This window comes from Metopolophium dirhodum, chromosome 8, assembly GCF_019925205.1.
Source record: "Metopolophium dirhodum isolate CAU chromosome 8, ASM1992520v1, whole genome shotgun sequence".
In the NCBI taxonomy this organism is placed as follows: Eukaryota; Metazoa; Arthropoda; class Insecta; order Hemiptera; family Aphididae; genus Metopolophium; species Metopolophium dirhodum.
In genome coordinates, this window is record NC_083567.1 from 32,436,203 (window position 1) to 32,447,509 (window position 11,307).

General features: G+C 34.8%; 1 protein-coding gene across 1 annotated transcript in view; it reads left to right on the forward strand.

The window, feature by feature from the left end:
* LOC132950407 (glutamate receptor 1-like) overlaps positions 1-11,307 on the forward strand; it is a 183,770-nt gene that overhangs the window by 81,892 nt on the left and 90,571 nt on the right. The window lies entirely within an intron of this gene.

An 11,307-nucleotide genomic window follows, 5' to 3' on the forward strand; every position in this document is an offset into this window, starting at 1 on the left:
CCAAGAACATTTTTAGTTTTCAACACTATACTGACATAAATGTTATAATTATTATTACGGGGAACTCATTCTACGAGGCTTATGTGCCGGAAGGGGAGGAGTAATGACATTTATGTTATTGCGTTTATCGAGTAAAACTTCTTAAGCCGATTGAGTGGAAGTGGTAAAAATCCATACGCCGCAGTAATTAGTAATTTAAAAAAAGTTTGATTTTTCACCCGACATCTGAATGCGTGTATCAATCAAAACATGATCCTGATAGAAAGTCGCCAATTATTCACCATAATGTGCAGTGTTGAGCCGAGATAAATATAATTTTATCTAGATAAAGATAAAGATAAATTATAGTAATGTTATATAGATAAAGATAAAAATAACTGAATTATTTATTTATCTAGGAAAATTTTTTTTTTTATCTGGATAATTTTTTTTATATTGGATTATGGCACTCTCCGTAAGTTCGTAGCAATATAGAATACCTTTATAGTATATGTTATCGAAAATGTCGATAATTATTATAGTAAATACTACCTACTTAATAAATTACTTAATTGTCTACCTATAAATTATAACAAACAAAATCCGTTAAATAAATTAAATTATCTGGATAAATTCATCTAGATAACGGTAATTTTTATCTTAGATAACTGTGTAAATTAATATTTTCAATTTATCTAGATAAGATAAAAGGTAAAAGTATATTTATCTAGATAAACTCAACACTGATAATATGCATTCCGAGTTTTATTACTTTGAGAGTCTGAGTCATGGGAAAACACGATGAATTAATGTTATGTTATCCGTGAAAATCGTTATCATCATCATATTAATATAATTAATGTTAAAAATCAAATCGGAATGCATATGGCGCGGATCCCGTGTAGGCACATTTTACACATTCTATGAGAATTATTATACATAACACGCATGTCATGTATTTAGGTCGGTGAACGGCCAGAGGAAATGTCGGGCAGACACACGTTAATTACTGCAAATAATATTAAAACATGGTAAACGAAGAGGAAAAACAGAAAAATACGGTTTGGTTAAAACAATATCATATGATATGAATACAAAGAAAATATATATTATTTTATGTAACGCATGCGCACTGGTGCTCAAACACACACATACACATATAAGTGGTGTTGTGAGTATGCCCGGGGGGGAGGGGGGGGGGGTAGAGTTTCAGACGACGGGGGCCATATTATGTGCGTTATCGAATGATAAATCACAAACGAACATTTACTGTTTTGGCCCCAGAGCGACACTCGTGGGGAGGGTCGTATATACTTTATTCAACCGGAAACCGCAAATTAGTGTTTTATATACCTGTGTGGTGCGTCTGCACCCCTTCCTCCCCCCCCCCCCCCCCAAGGCACAGCGGTGAACACCGTCGACGGTTTAATAATAATAATATTGTTAAAATTGCGTTTACAATAACGGCGTGCTCTGGAAACCAACAAACGGCGTCGGCGACGATAACGAGTTACAAGCACGCGATCTCCGAGCGCGGGACGAGTAAGGCATTAAGGCGGAAGCGATAATAACGACATCGTATAATGATTTCGAGCGTGATACGATACGATATTAATAACAAATCGAGTCGGCGGGGTGTTGGACGAGCTGTGATAATAATTATCATACACTATATTAGTATAGTTGCCCCATCTCTCGAGTCGAAAATACATTAATTTAACTTCGTATAATATATGTTTTTCATTTTGCTTAAAACAGCGCCCGTTCACCACCCCCTCACGACAACACAGATCGTTTTAAAAAGCCACCAAAAAAATGGTACAACCATTATTATTAGATTATAATATTATTATAGTTTGACGTTTGCGCAACAATAAATTATTGACGGTAGTCGACGAAGAACGTTATTGCTAGGCGGTATTACCTATTGGAAAATAGCACAGTATAATATTGTTATAAAATATACATAGGCACATTTCAAGATATTTACTATTTTTTTTTTCTCATTCAATTTCAATATAAGTCATAATCATATTTAAATATAAAGTCATTACGATCGCACGTTACGTAGTCATGATAGCTCCACAACAATAAGTCATAACTGTAATTTATTTAATATATACTTTTGAATGAAATAGAGAGGGGAATGGCTCATTTAGCTATTGACAAACCCGACGAATGTGCTGTTTCATATTTTTATTGAAATCCATAAATAAACTCTAGAGAATTATAGATACGTAATATTATAACCCAAATTTTACAAACTATAAAGATATTCAGCAGACACAAATCGCACGGCGTTCTGTATAGGCAACTACGTGTACACACCCGTCATCGGGTAGGTACCGTGCACGGCGGTAAGCGGCTGCAACTGGCGGACTTACAACTGGCGGGACCTAGCTGTTGGGTGGTGTGGAGAATGAACGTATAATACTGTTATACCACAGGCACATTTTACTCGCTATTATGGATATCGGAAGAAAACGGCTCTCGTGTTATTTACATCAAATAGTATAAGTACGGCCGGCCGTCGGGTCCGCTGCAGCCTGCAGCTCTTACGGCGTAATACGAGGGTCGCATTTTTATGACATTCGCGTCCGGTTAAACGGATAAAATTGTTCGTACACGGTTAGCTCAACGTCCCCAGGCCACCCGCTCCATCTCGCTACCTCACTCGGGTTTTTATTCCATATCTGGGTCTGATTTATACAGGGTGATTCACCAACCTCGCTCACTAACCTTTTACTCTGAAAAAACAAAACAGGTAATGCACTTATCCAAATTCTGAGTTCGGATTTTTCAAACTTACTCAAAGATCGTATTTTCAACTATACGTACATTTTTCATTCCGTCTTCTGGCGATACGTATACTGCGTTCTTTCCTGCAACTTTCCAATAGTGAATACCGTTATTTTTTCCTGTAAATTGTTACAGGCATGTTGCATATATTATGATTTTTTTTTGCACATCTTGTCGCGTACGCTCTTCTGGCAATATTGTGACTGCACTATGCATGCTACCGTTTTTGCCACTACAGTAATATCCAAACATTCTAAACAATATTATATTGTCGTTAGAAGTGGATGATGTGAAAGTGGTTTTAATGACAAAATAAATAACACTCGAAGTAGGTGATTATAAAATATAAGTAGGTAAGACATTATTAAATTATCAACAGCGCTTACGCCGTGGTCTCGTTATTTAACGTCGTTCTACGTTTTTAAATTGTATTCTTTTAAAATATAATTAATAATTAGAAAAGAAAAATGCTGAAATATTAATGCCATGTCCCTTAAACAGTCGTTAAATGTGTCTCTTTTATTGGTTCCTCTTCACCACGTTTCAATATGATACTTATAATAGTTAACTGTATTTGTAAATATATAAAACTATATAATATTATACCTTGGAAGCATATCAAGAGTTGTACCGCATTACCACACATATTTTATTACGATTTCTGGCCTCAGAGTCCTCCATAAACTTTCTATGCTTTGAGTATAATATGTATTAAACACCATCGTTGAAATTACATTGTAGATCGCATACGACAAGCGTCCCATAATCGCTGGTAGATCGCAATCAGCGGTAGAAAGCATACAAGATAGCGGATTTTTTTCTTTTGAAAATGTTGATGAATCTAAATCAAACTATGAACGAATAGTATTAAATTACTTATAACTATAGTCCTTAATAATAGCTTTACTTTAAGTAGGTATAAAAATATATAATAATATTATTTATTCTTGTACTTATTAGTTATATTAATAAATAATATAATCAGTCAGTTATCACAAATGTTTATATTAATTAGGAAGGTACTTTAATTTTGTCCAATCCTAATCATAATCATAACTCGAAGCTCGTTTGGTCGCCTATTCCTTTTAAGCCTACTATGGTGAACACTAATATCTTTAGTCATACGATTTTATCACTCGGTAGAATTTTGATTTAAACTAACCATAATTCGTATATACAGATCATCTACTTAACAATTTACACTTTACAGTATATAAAAAGGATGGTTCTCAGCATTTTTTTTTTGCCATAGGACACTTCCCAGTGTGCAAAGTCATATTTCATAGATAGTCAAGCGATGTTTCACGGAAACCTATGCGATTGTTAATGCTTATAACTGATGTCATTCAGAAAATATTGCTTATTCGTTAGATAGAAATATCCTGGTAACATTTTAAATCTAATGTGTTCAAGTAATGCGTATGTAACATCAAAAATCACATATACATATAATGTTATGTTGACACATTATCCCACTGTGCTATATTATGTTTCATAAACATTTCATATCAACTTTTAACATTTATTAGACATTACACAGATGTTATTATTTGTCATGAAAAATCTAAATATTAAACTACAAATAAACTCAAGAACTCCAAAAATCCGAATGGTGTATCTCGCTGTTGCGGTCGATTTTAAATAATTATTGCTCAAATATTAACGATTCATAAACAGACACTTTTGCCGGTTCGACTTGCGGACTGCGTTTACCATATATACTTACGTAAGACGCGCATGTTGTAACTTTTAAATCCCTTAAAATGACAAACCGAAGTAATCCGCCGTAACGGCTAGTTTTTTTCTTAAATATATACACACAAACTCTGACGGTATTTTTTTTTTGCGCTTTAAAACACAACATTAAACGTCATTGTTTCAGTACACACAATGTCGACGATTACCGAGGTTCCCAATAAAAATATATTAATACGTCATATCAGGTTTTGTATGGTGTGTAGACCTACATAATTATATTATATTACACGGGGACTATACGAAAATGGAATGATTAATGGGGCGAAGGGCCGTGGCAAAAGGAGCCGATAAATCATAATATTCTATACACACGCAACGATAAAGTCCGGTAGCAGCGGCGGCGACGATGTCATCGCAAAATATAGTGTCTCGTGTCTGAGTGAAAATAAATATTATATAGAGCGAATGGCATTCGCGTTTATATCTGTACGGGGACGGTGGAAAAGGCGCGGAGTGGAAGTGGCTGTGGACGACAATAATTTTGCAGATTCGATCGGTTTCTCGTCGTAGACGTATTACGATTATAAATGTCTCCCAAATAATATGATATTTGATAGTAATTATTATATTATACAGGGCGATCCGCCCGATCATGCACACCCCCGTTTTATCGATGCACACAACACTTTTGTAAAACGTATATCTCAACTTAATATTATTATCAACTAATACATATTATAGGTTATGCCTACATGGCATATCAATACCAAATATAATCTACGATTAACACAAGCGAATTGATATTGAATAGCGTTATGTAATCTATTTATTAAGCTCCTATTAAGACCGATTCCATATTAGAGTTGTAACTTGTGGTTTGTGACTCTGCCGCGGCTATAGATAATATCTAATATCTAATGTAGATATTAACTATAGCCGTGGAATCTGCCTCCAGTCGATGCCCATTAATAGCTGGTCTTCTCAGGCACAACTTGTTTTCATACAACTCTGTATATATCTACGGATTTGGTATTTTTGTAATAAGACAATACTCGGTTAAACACCGACTGGTTACTTTGTTTTCGAATATCCCGCCAAGGCGCCAACAGTTATAAATTATAATTGCTCTCTTGTATAGTATCTATCGCCTCACGGTGGACGGAGTCGACAAAATGCACACCACTGCACAATCGTTTGGCCCGACGCTATAAATACACTAATATTATAAAATACATCGATATAAAGATTAAAAAATAGAACGTACAATCTATAAATGTTAGGTTTTCAATATTACATTTTTTTCTTAAATTTATCAAGCAAAGTAATTAAAACGTCATAATCTTTCAAAATAATGTTGACCTTAAATTCTATATTAGATGTTTCGTCAGTATAGATATATTATTCTGGTACACTCGTTTCTAACCTGATAGTGATCGACACCAGAACACTTCAGAGTTTTGTTTACATTTTTTAATTTTAAAAATATTCGCATTTATTATACCTAATGACTAATAATACATTGCGCAATTGCGTATAGTCATCTGCAGTCGATTCGACGATTTATATCAATACGACAGTACCATATTATTACAATAATATAAGTATTTATTACCACAGCGCGTTTCGTATTGCAACAATTTATAACCTATTTAACTCTGTGTGCGCGCGTGTGTGTGTGTTACGAATTATACAATCGCAACCGCCTAAACATGTCAGTTAATTTAACACAAAAACTATCCAGTCCGTCCCTATTATTTATATAATTTTTAGATTTATAAATAATTACTATAACTATGTAGTTAACATAAATGTGTATTTTAAATAAAGTACTTTTAAAAAAATATAATATTTTGCACTATCTACTTATAACCACTTTTTTTTAATCATTTTATGAAATAATTTCTATTCCATAATCAATGATTGTACTAAGGAATAACGACTGCTCGTTGTTACTTGTTACAGTTTTGTATTTCCTACTGTCTATATTTAGAATGAGGTCCGTTTATAATTATTGGTAGGTATACACAAATGTCCCAGACATAGATACATAAAAGTTGAAATTATTATTATTATTATTAATAGTTCAATAATACCATTATACCGTAGAACCATAGTACCATAGTACTATTATACCTATATATTAATTATGACGTAGCGTGAGACGAATTTGACAAATTTTCGCTAGCCGAAAAAAGGTAAAAAATTAATTTATCTAATTATATCACGTGAGTAACGACGTAACGTTTACACAATATCATACAGTAAAATGTCAGTGGTTTCGAAACGACGGCGGTCTTTCACTACGATTACCTACGCGCGGCATATTCTGTCGGGCGGACGTTATTTATATTGTGCCGAAAAAAAACCACCGCCGCCGTCGTCGTCAGGAATAATAATGACGAACGACGACGACGGGGGTGGGGGGGGCGGGGGGCGGTAGCGAGGACAGAAGACACGGACACAAACGCGTATAATAATAATAATAATAATAATATTATACAAGTCGTGCGAGAGGCAATCGTTTTATTCAAATGCGAAAAACCCTCGCCGCCGCCTTAAAAGCGATCACGTTTTTAACGCGACCGCGGCCGCAATAGGTATATAATAATAACATTATGTATATATACGATTCTCTCCGCCGTGGCAAACAAAGCCATATAAACGGTGAGGCGAATTAACACCGCGAAATTAATATTCATCGAGCGAATATCAGCGGCGGCGGCAGCGGCAAAACCCGACGAACCGGCGAGGACGAGGACACGGCACGGCAGCTATATAATAATAAATATATACGTATATGTACATAATAATATTATATATAGGTGGGTACGACAATACACGCGACGGTTTTAAACGGTGCCCTAACCCCTACCCCCACTACCCCAATCCACCCTAGCTATAGCACGCGACACTTCGGTTTAATACCGCCGAGTCTCACCCAGGTTCACCACCCATCCCATGCGTCATCCCTGTCCATGCGCCACCCATCCACCCTCCACCGCAAATATCGCTGCGACTTTACCGCGTAATAATGACTCCGAGGCTGTGAATCTTTCGTTTTCGAGTCGGTTCCGAATCCGGCGACGAACCAACCGCGAGGCGGGGGACGGGGCGAGCTCCCGGGCCCAAACTTAAATGACTCGGGGAATCGAGGTTTGAATTTTAATCCAAATCATTTGCATACATACACGCAATGCGTATCTATACGGAGAATTGACTTAAGCCAAAAATACACGTCGGGAACTGCAGCGCGCGCGGCAGTCGTTAAAATAATAATGATAATAATATACGCTCGGAGCTCCCACACTCATGTCTCCACATATTATATTGGGCTGCGTGGCGTGTGTATAGGTACCCGCCCGTTGTGCATTTATTATTAATTGATTGTACTATTATGTATTGCGATATTGTGCGACTTGTACTGGTTTTACTTAATACAATAATATATAAAATTATAATTTCACGGGTGCAAGAGTGGCGGCAGTGGCCGCTCCCCCAAGCTGTATTTTAAAACAATTTTATACTGTTAAAAACAAAATTACGAAAAAAAAATCATCAAAATTGTCGGAAAATTTTGACTTGGGCCCCCCCTAACCATGTCTCTGGAGCCACCCCTGGGGCGCAAGTGTAGGAGGAATGAGGATGCGCATGCACGGGTGCACACGCTTAAAAGCTTGAGAAGAGTTTTTTGTTTGTAACAGGTAACACGTACCTACCCTACTCGACACTCGTTCAGATTACACTAGTGAAAGTTGTACCTTTACAACCACAAGGTGCTACAAAAGTTTGTGGACCGCTTGCTTTTTATATAGATTGCCGATTGGAAATTGAACACTACGATCAGCGATAAACACGTCCACACGTACAATAATATAACCCATATACATAGGCGTGCGCAGACTTGTGGTTCCGGGGATGCACACTAAAAATTAGGCCCCACAATAATTTTGAAAACAATTATTGATACAGACAAATGTTTTAAAGATATCAAATGCACTAAAAATATTTATTTTGTTTTATTATTCACTCTAATAAATATTGCATAACAATATATAGATATACGATCTTATAATAATAATCGACGTTTAAAAGGAATATTTTTGAATTTGTCAGTAATTTCATTAGTTTAATTTACAGTTAATTAATAATTAGGGCCCTTGTCGTTTTTGGTGAAGGGTCCGGGGGTGCCCAGGCAACCCCTGTGCGCACGCCTATGCCTATATATAACATGTATCTATAAATCATAATATTAATATTACAGGTTAAAGTCTCGATTGGTTGACGTGATGTGATAATGAGAAAAATATGCAAGCGTTCGTTTTTTTTTTATATATTTCAAATTTAAATAACATCGAAATATCGAAAGTCAAGTATGTACCTACTCATGTTCATATTAATTCAACGGATCTTAACAAAACTTAGGTACTTACTACTTAGTACTTACCTACAATAAATCAGTATGACAGCATAAGTAACTAGGTAGCTGAATATCTCGGCTTCGCTCATGTAGTTTTTTTTTTTATAAATCCTATATAGTATATTATAGTATATACATTATACATTATACACTATATAGGCGTGTCGTGTATTTCGGTTTGAGAGTAGGTATCTTAGTTGTAGTGTACCTCAGTTCATAGACAAATCTGCGTCGTATACCTACCTAGCTTTGTGAAATAATTCGATCCAGATGGACAACCGAAAATCGCGGATTGGATTTAGTACTAGGTATGTTTTTACGTGGTTTAAACGTTAAACTTCTTACTCTCTGAAATGTTCTGGTATCTCTAAATAACAAGATTTCTAAGATTTTAATCAAATTCAATTGAGTAGTTTTTGAGTATATTATGAACTACACACTTATACACACATACATTTGGTTTTAAGATATAGGTACCTACCTAGTTTCTTTATTCGAGGCCATAAGCGTGTCAATTTGATGCATGCGCTATTGTACTTGATCTACCCGAGTAACCAATGGCAACAATTTATATCTATCAAAAAAAAATAATACCAATTTCTACTATTAATAATTAATATTATAATATGCAACAAATGGCAACCATTTATAAACAAAAAAAATTTCAATTTCCACCGTGAATCTCAAGAATTCTATATCACCACCTCTTTACAATGCGAATATCGGAAAAACCCTTTGTTATTACACATCTACATCATTAGAGGAAACACTATTCCAAATTGCAAGTTCGTACGTTTTGTAGTTTTTGATATCTACCTAACGATGAATAAGTGAGTGGTATTTGGCTTATATATAATATATAGATTTTGGTTTTTATTTTGATCGGTTTTCATTCATTTTATTGTAATGTAGGCTCATCCATAGCGAAAATTTGTCATAATTTTAGGGGGAGGGGGCTGATATTTAAAAATACTTTATTGCATATAAATGAAGTTTCTGCGTTGGCAAAAATCATCTTACTACAATGAAAAACCTAAGTGTGATATTTTATTTTAGACATCCTATATCATACGACTATAGGTATAGGTATGTTGTATGTATTATGTAGGTACCTATGCGTGATATACTGATATATTATTAGCATTTGTAAGCTATTACTTTAAAGAGATAAGAAAGATAGATAAATGAGTTTTAGTTTTTATTAACCTTTGATTTTTTTTTTAGTTGTGCCAATATTTTTACTAACGATTCAGCAGTTCAGCTATATTTTAATTGAAAATTACTTTATATAATAATAAAAGATACTTAAAATAAAATAGGTATGTTGTTTTCACATTTCATAATAGTTGCTAATATTTTAATTCACTTCATCTAAAATTAGTTTTTGCACGGCCGCTATCAAATCGTACACTCCCTTCCTTCGTGTTGCAGTACTGTTCACTGCAACACACACACAGATAGAATAGGAGATAGATGTGGTGGAAGTGAAGAAGGAAAATAATTGCGACCGACGACCAAGCCTGCACACGAAGATTAGTGGCGATAACGCAGCAGCCGTTGTTTTCAACTAATCTACATTTATGTGAAGGATTTCCTTTTCTTTTTCCCGCGTAATAAAAACTCAACCCGCAGCGTCCCCGAGATGGGCTGATAGCACATTTTATGCTACATATATAAATACATAATAGTGAATATACGTTTATATAATATATATACATACGCGTGTATACATAAATACTGCACGTTTAATTAAATACTGATAGTGTGGTGGGACACCAGTAGTTATGGCCAGTGGTGAATTCAATTAACAACGAGATATTAGCCTTTAAATGAGTAGGGTAAATCCTGCCCTATCCACGTGGGCTGATCAGTAGCGCAGCCTGCAACAGAACGAAGCAGGGCCTAAAATTGTGTGCAGTAGCTAATATTAAATGCGCAGTACTTATTTTCGGCTTATATACATTTTTATTTGATTAATATTCAATTAAATTATTGAAAATTACTAATTAGCATATTGTATTCGTTTAAAGCCCTTAACACTAAAAATAATACCGACTACACTATATTCTGGGTGGCTTATTATATAATAAGTATATTAACCCAAGCTATTTCGTTTTTAACTAAAAATGTTTAGTCATATTATATGATATAATAGCCATATAGTAATCAAGGACTTTTATAGAAGATTGTCTTAGATTGTATTTATTATAGCTACCTAATTATTAATAAATAGCAAAAACAATAATTGTGCAATGAAGTTATATGTGGCATGTGCACTACTAGGTCTATGTTCATTATTTTAAAATATTTTTGTGTGGAATTAGGTGTGCACTGTGTAGTAGCAAAATATTTTAATTTTAGGCCCTGGAACGAAGGATTAGCTAGTAGATTTAAACCAAAAACCTTTGCGCTTG